Source organism: Lactuca virosa, chromosome 9, assembly GCF_052849685.1.
Source record: "Lactuca virosa cultivar CGN04683 chromosome 9, Lactuca_virosa_CGN04683_v6, whole genome shotgun sequence".
NCBI lineage: Eukaryota > Viridiplantae > Streptophyta > Magnoliopsida > Asterales > Asteraceae > Lactuca > Lactuca virosa.
Genome location: NC_136434.1, coordinates 48912852 through 48921374, shown reverse-complemented (window position 1 = coordinate 48921374; position 8523 = coordinate 48912852). Strand labels below are relative to the sequence as shown.

Sequence of the window (8523 nt, the reverse complement as noted above, 5' to 3'; positions counted from 1 at the left end):
CCCAAAAATCCAAGAAATTCAAAATTTTCAAAATCAACCATTTAACATCATTGTTTAAAAAAGAGACATTGTTTCCAAAAACATTATTTCAAAATCAGAGTTTTCCCAAGACCCAAAGCCATAAAAACAGGAAGTTATGCATGATCACGCCTTTGCTTTCCCACGATCCTCTAAAGTACCTGAAACCATAAACTAAAACTGTAAGCCAAAGCTTAGTGAGTTCCCCCCAAAGTACCAACACACCACACAACAAACGAGCATACCATATGAGCATCCAGCCTTACTGGACCGCCTCGTAGGGCCTACAACCTATCTGGACCGCTCTACGAGCCTTCAACATGACTTGTTCGCCTCGCAGGGCCTACAGTCTATCCGGACCGCTCCACGGGCCGCCGGCCTCACTGGACCGCCTCGTAGGGCCTACAGCCTATCTGGTCGTCCCCGGGTGTCTTGGCCTACAACACAAAGCAGGACCGCCTCAACCTAACACGACATGTCGACGTATGCAACAAATAAATATAAACACAGAACCAACAAACACAGATAATCATACGGTTCTACTGAACAACCACAAACTATCATATCACTATCCTGACCATAATAAATAAATAATCTAGTGAGCCGACATTGGTGCCTTTGACCCATGGGTATAGTGAGGAAAACTCACCTCACAGTCTAACGAATAGCTGGACAATACACTTCTCTGAATACCATCTCTACAGGTCACCTATTCAACAAATAGAGACCAAGGCTTAACTATAGCTCAAAATACCCAATTCAAGGATAAAATATCTTAACTACCAATACCTCTTTCCATAAGGACTAAACTTTGCCTTCTTAATGCCCAAAACCTTACACAGTCGAATTCCGGTCCATGGCTCAAAAATAGCAGGAAATAGGATGTTACATTCCAACTTCTATATCTTGAGCTATACAACCATGAACATAAGATGTTGCACACTTTTCTCACAAAAATTAAGTGAGGTACCATTTTCAGAGTACAATAACTTTTACATTTCAACTCCAAGTGAGTTGATTATTTTTACCACTTCTAAAAATTTACCTTCGATGCACACTAGGATCAATAAATCCCTAATTCAGTGTACTACAACTTAACTTTCACTTGTAACACTCAAACAATATACTATAGAAACTACACACGAGTTCTAGTGGTTTGCTTTTGTGTTTCCAACACTTTTTTCATGTTTAGAACCATAAATAATTTTTTATAAGGTATTTAATTAATTATGTAACGTCCCAAAATTTCAAAGAGATTTTTCCTTTATAAAATAGATTAACCGATTAAAGCCTTTGTTTCAAAACCATTGAATAACATCTGAATGATTGAAAACCATACATTAATAAAGTTAGGTTTACAAAACCGTAGAAACAAATATCTTCAATGCGTGTGTACAGTCCTGCCAGGCTCTTCTCACGAACAACCTGCAAAATGTTTAATCCACAATTGTAAGCATAAAGCTTAGTGAGTTCCCCAATATACCACATATTCCACCATACATAGAATGCATAAACATACAATCCTCGAATCTAACAACGAGGAACCAAAGCTCCTATCCATATACATATATCATACGTAACATGCCCAACACAATAGTAAATGGGCCCATCCCAACTCTCATAACGACCCTGCCCAAACAAACCTGACGGGCCCCACCCAATCTTACATAACGGGCCCCACCCAACCATACATAACGGGCCCCACCCAAGGAGTAAACAGGCCCAACCCAACCTCCACTGCCAGGAGCTATCAGATCCTGATCTTTCATACAGTTCATAAAGTCGTATGTAGTCAAGGATCAGATAGACAATCGAACAAATGATCTATTCGAGAGCTAACAATCAAACAAGAACATCGCAATAAGTCATTAGACCAAGAGTTCTCAGGCTATCCAACTTAAACTACATAGAACCCAATATATAACTATCACATAATCATGTAACATAAACACATAATATGTACTAGCATATTACATACCCTTGGAAACTAGCCTTCCCTAGTTACCCTACCTAAACATAACTCCTAACAAAATCATACGATCATCAAGCAAGACCCTACCAGTCTATTATACCATAACACCAAGTGTCCTACATTGTACATGCATAACAAGGAGTTATCATAGTCAACTAGAATACTTGTACTCTAGCAGTACCTCTATCCTACCATGTAAAGGATATACAATGAGATACGTGTCATAGTGAAAAACTTACCTGGATTGAAGAACCAGAAAAGCACAACACTCTCACACCTTGCACTACTCAATATCGCGAACCGAATAACATCAAAAGAGATAAATCCTCAATCACAAATCCAATTCTTCCAAGTTTGACCCCAAGTCAAACAGGTCAAAAGTCAATGATCAACGATCAACACAAGTCAACAATCAACTAAGTCAACAGCCACCACGGTGTGGAGACCTCTTGGCCACGTCGTGAGCATGAAAGGTCAAAATAGATGGCATGCGACACATCGCCACATCATGGAACCTCCTTGGCCATGTCGTGGGCATGGCCAAACAAAACAAACGCGATTCTATACTTCACCACATCGTGGTCATTCCTTGGTCACATCATGGTCACTGGCAGTTTCCCTCAAATCTTCATTAAGAGCTTAATCCATCAAGACAACTTATGATACTTTACAAAGGGCTTCATTGCACCAAGATAAGTCATAAAAGTCATTACTTTATGGACATGCATGTCTCCAAAAAAACTAGGTCAAAATGTGACATTTAACTCATGCATGGCTCCAAACCATACTCAAATTCTAGATATAAAAGGTAGAACACTCCAGGGACATTCAATGTAGCAAAATTGCAAGCTTTATTTGGAGTTCTTCCATGAACTCCAACCACCACCATGAAATGGACATGAAAAGCCATAATGAAACATCTCAAATATACAACCCAAAAATTTTTGTTTCAATATTACTAAAAACCCACAATATCATATGTCATATGATAAAACCATGAATCGTGTATCACAAATGTCATAATAAATTTATCAAATCAACTGATGTCAAAACATATCAAAATATCCGAATAAAACTCCCAGGACAAACTGAAGCTGTGGTGTGTGCCATGCCATCATCCCGAGCTCTTCCCCTTACTAGCGGAAGTACCTGAAACCAAAAACTGAAACTGTAAGCACAAAGCTTAGTGAGCTCCCCCAAACTACCACATACCATACAATAACATATAAAGCAACTACTGGGCCTTGCCCACTGCATCGGACCGAGGTCCGGAAACTGCATCGGACCGAAGTCCGGAACTAACCAGGGCCTTGCCCTCTGCATCGGACCGAAGTCCGGAAACTGCATCGGACTGAAGTCCGGAACTAACCAGGGCCTTGCCCTCTGCATCGGACTGAAGTCCGGAAACTGCATCGGACCGGAGTCCGGAACTAACCAGGGCCTTGCCCTCTGCATCGGACCGAAGTCCGGAACTGACTGAACATAGCATAGCATAATCATAACTACTAGCATAAATACATATACTGCAACTGCATCAGACCGAAGTCCGGAACACATAACACACAGACATGCTTGAATCACAAAGACATCAAGCACACTGAACTACTGCATCGGACCGAAGTCCGGAACTACTGCTAACTAAACGGGCCGACATTGTGGCCGTAGACCCGTTCCTACTAGAAGGGAACTCACCTCACACTGCTGAAGTCCCGTAGACACAATCCCACACTGCTGAAGTCCCGCAGACTCAACCCCAGCTGCTGGATGACAGATTCCCGAACTGTCAACACCAAATAACACCCAATTACTAATTGGGTTCTAACACATAACTATAAATGCATACTTTGGATAATTACTACATTACCCCTAGCTTGGCTTACCCAAGCCCAAGGCCCAATCCATAAGCCCAAATTCAACTAGGGTTCAAAGCCCAACATATGGCCCAATTTTCCAAATTGGGCCCAAGCCTCTACGTGGACTTCCCTTAAGGCCCAATTGATTAGTCCAGTCCAACATGTCTCATTCTAGGGGACCAATATTATACAACCATCTAGGCCCCAACTATGGCCCATCTATGGCCCAATTTTCCAAATTGGGCCCACACCCTCCTATGGGCCTTACCCTAAAGCCCATTAAATTATTCTAGTCCATTTGTTTGTTCTTGGATGGCCCAACACAAAGCCCAAGTGAAATTAGGGTTTCACATAAAATGATAACTAGGGTTAAGTGTTTCTTACTTAACCCATTAAGGACTTAATCCATTAAGTCCTTTACTCTACTAGATAAGTGATATGGAGTGATTTGGGCTTAATACACAATCCAATCCCAATGGCCCAAAGATGGGTCCAATAAGTCTAAGGCCCAATTACTCACAATTAGGGTTTTCTAAACCCTAATTAGGGTTTCCATTCAAACATGGCCCAAGAGGCCCAAAATTAATCTTTAAGCCTATTAGGGTCTTGCTAGGTCCATTAGGGTTTGCTTCTGGGGCACCACCCACTACCGCCTCGGGTAGTGGTGGTCAATGGCGGCTCATGGCGGCGGCCACCACCTTACGGTGGTGGTTACTATTATTACTTTCATTATTTCATGCTAATTACAATTACAAGGCTTTTATCCAAAATACAAACACTAACTAATACACACACACACACACAGCCACACCACGGTGGTCGACGGTGGCTCGAGGCGGCAGCCACCAACTCACGGTGGTGGTAGTGGCTGTTCTCATTTTCCGGCTAAACAAACTCAAACGTACAACACTGAAATAACACACACTCACTACCATGCTCGTAATAGCAACACAACCACCACCTGGTGGCGCTTGACAGCGGCAGAACCCCGGAGAGGCGGCAACAGCAGCGGCTGAGAGCGGTGGAAGGCGGCGGTAGCCACCATTTCCAATGGTGGTAGTGGTTCCTGCCCAAAGATTGCATAAATAACTTTTTACATAATATATATATATATATATATATATATATATATATATATATACAGCCACCTCCTAAGGTGGCTGGTGGCGGCAAAGGGTGACAGAAACAGTGGCAGCCACCACCATGAGGTGGTGGCGGTGGGTTTTCCTTGGATTTTCGGCCAGAAATGGATCATACAACAACACAAACACTGACAGCAAAGCAAAAACTCGAACCTACGCCCACACCGCCACCGGCTAGGCGGCAGTCTTCGCCGGATAGATGAAATAGTGGCCTCACGACCACCGAAGACGATGGAGACGTCTCCGACGTCGATTCCACTGAACACAACGAGAGAGAGGGAAGAAGATGGGTTATGGGGCGACTTACCGAGCGTTTCTGTGGCTTACGACCTACACATGGCGAGTATCACGAGTTCCTACGGCCCTCGGCGGTTCTTCGTTTACCCCTTAACGTCTCCGGCAGTAGGCGTGTGATGGCGAGGAGCGGCGGCAGCGGGCTTGACTGACCGGAGCACGGACGGAAAAGAAAAGGGAGGTGGCGGCTGTGGAACCTCATACATGGCGGCTGGATGATAGCTTAGGGTTCCGATACTCCAAATGAGAAGGAAAATGGGATACGGGGTTAAACCTGTGTCTCATTTCAACTTGTGTCACATTTCTAAAATCAGCCCCTCCTCACAAAATCTTCTTCAACTTAAATCCAACATTTACCCTTTAGCCCCTCATGACAAATTTCTTTCCACCTAGGTACATAATTTACCATTTATACCCTATCTTCTGAAACCCCTTTCAAATCAAGTCCAATAATTACCAAACACATCCTGACTTCTGAAATCCTTTTCAATTTAAATCCAAAACTTACAATTTTAACCCTTAACTTCTAAAATTGTAACAATTACCCTCGAGACCAACACCTTGCTATATCACTACGGATTTTAGGGCTACTATTAATTTATTAATTTGCTCATTTATTTATCTAATAAACGGGGTGTTACACATAAACTCTAGATCTAGAAAGCTAAAGCCACAAAGTTGGGAACTTAAATACTTATAGAGGTCCAAATGATGTTCAATATGCTAGGTGTCTTCTGGAGATACACACCCAAGCTTCAAGAGATGGTGGACTTCCTTCAAGCACCCAAAATGGTACACTTTCATAAAATATGACAAGGAGGAGAGGGGAAAGAGAGAAGGGGGATAGGGTTTATCAAAGGGGAAGATAGAGGCTGAAAGGAATACCCTAAACCTGGAGTTAGAGTCTTTAAATATGGAAGAAGCCCTAATCTTTATGGGTTTGAGTTGCAATAGACACCACGTCATGGCACACTACCTGCCACGTCGTGGTGCTTACCATAAATATGTGTATCCTAGAACCCATGCCACGTCGTGACCATTCATGCACCACGTTGTGGCAGAGGGTTTTCTCCGAAAATCCCATCTTAATCCTATTAAGTCTTCAGGTGATATCTTTTGGAAAACCGGTGTTACAAATTATAATCCAGTTTTAAGTTTTGTTCACCTATAGCAACCTACTTTGTTATTTTTACCTTTTATAGCAACCTACTTTGCTATTTCTCTGTATTAATGTCAAAACACCAATTTTTTTTGCATGATTTCACTTCTAATAATTATTAAAACATTTTTAAATACAATTTTCAGCATAATATATTACATCGGACATGTTTAACACAATTTCTCCTTTTTTTCTCATGTTTTATTTTATTTTCAAGGTTCTTATATATAATCTTTTTGGTCCTATCTTTTTAGGATTTCAAGATTCTATCACACTTGTTATACATGAATATAGGTGTAACGCCGTAATTTTTCAAACAAAATTTTTATTTTAGAATCGCATACTTTTCGTAACATATTGTATAGAAATCTCGTTTATTCAAATAATAAAACACAACTCCATTACTAAGCCAGGATCCTCAAAACATGACTCTTTCTCTGGTGTGTACAATCAAGTCGGTGCCTTCCCGCGATCCTCTGAGATACCTGAAACACATAACACATAACACGGTAAGCACGAAGCTTAGTGAGTTCCCCAAAATACCACATATAACACATATTAGCCACTCGAGGCTATAACTCTGTGGGCCCACTGGCCCTAACTCTGTGGACCCTCTGGTCCTAACTCTGTGGACCTTCCGGTCCTAACTCTGTGAACTCTGGAATACACACAACATAAATCACATAGAAATAATGCAGTGCAACACATCACATACATAGCATACAAGATACTCTGTCACATAACTCTACTTACCACTCAAGGTAAAGTATAGTGAGAAGACTCACCTGACCAGCAGCAAGTAAAGACCCCGCTCCCGAATCTCGAACTAGCCTCCACCTAACACAAGGGATGAATATCTCTAAGTGATACTCTAATCACAACTCTAATGACCGAAGGCTATTCTTCCTCTCTTTAACTCTTTGAAGTGAATAAAAGACCATTTTACCCCTCCATGGTCTCTACTACTTATGTTGATCAAAGCCCCAAAGTCAACAGAAGTCAAACTTGAGTCAACAATCCATGTTTGACCCGACTCGCCGAGTGCACCCTTGCGACTCGTCGAGTCCACTTACTTTCCTCAGAAATCTCGTGACAGTCCAACTCAGCTCGTCGAGTTGACCCCCAACTCGTCGAGCTATCGCCTAATTCTGTTCCTCGGGACAAACCCTAACCAACTCGTCGAGTCGGCTCATCGACTCGGCGAGTTCATTCAGACCAAATGTTCATTCAGACGATTTAAGGCAGATCCATCACCCCAAACACTAGATCTACCATCCTGAGGGTCGATTGTCACGTAAAGCTGCAAGCTTTACGTTTAAACATGGCATATAAGGCTCATAATGCCAATATAACTCTAACAAGGATGATTAACCACAATAACTCTTCTATGGTTAACTAAAGCTATAATCTTTGGACTCTCTGGACCTCACAAGGTCCAGATCTGAAGTCTAGGCCTCATGAGAGACCTTATGCATACAAAGTCCCAACAATGGTGGAAGAAACCCTAATCTTCCATATCTACAAGATCTAAGCAAAATAACAAGAAAGGTGCAAGCTTTTACCTCTTACTCAAGCCCTTGCACGAAGTTACACCAGATCCACTGATTCTCTAGCTCCCTTGATGGGTGACCTCCTCTTCTCCTCAAGAGATGCACTAGTTTACTCCAAGTTTTTGCTTCTAAGACTCTCAGGGCTCTCCATACACGTTTAGGGTTTGCTCTCGAGGAAGGGTAGCCGCAAATGAGGCTATAAGTTCCTTTAAATAGGTCTCAAACCCGGGAAATTAGGGTTTCTCTACCCAGCACCTACTCGGCGAGTCCCTCCTCTGACTCGTCGAGTCCATTCATTAAATTCACGCGATCACTCGACTCGACTCGGCGAGTTGGTCCCTCAACTCGTCGAGTCCCTCCTTAAATCTCAAAATTAACATACACGATAATGTCCCTGGAAATCCGGATGTTACAATAGGTTAATCAAGTCTCTTAGAACATTTTTTCTTCTTTATACTACCATTATATGGTTTACCCTATTTTGTCCCAATTTTGAGCCCAAATAAGAGCACAATTTAGCATTTTTCCTTATATA

The 8523-nt window shown here is 42.1% G+C and overlaps 1 long non-coding RNA gene across 2 annotated transcripts; it reads right to left on the bottom strand.

Annotated features, from left to right (window-relative positions):
- Window positions 1-2974: 2974 nt before the first annotated feature.
- On the bottom strand, window positions 2975-5517 carry LOC145138111 (uncharacterized). 2 transcript variants are annotated; one of them, XR_013721325.1, is made up of 4 exons: window positions 5293-5517; window positions 4773-4909; window positions 3683-3770; window positions 2975-3139 (listed from the first exon to the last, which is right to left on the bottom strand). It is a non-coding gene; the product is annotated as an uncharacterized LOC145138111 (long non-coding RNA). The 2 variants fall into 2 exon arrangements; XR_013721327.1 differs by having other exon boundaries at window positions 4776-4909.
- Between the last annotated feature and the right edge of the window lie 3006 nt (window positions 5518-8523).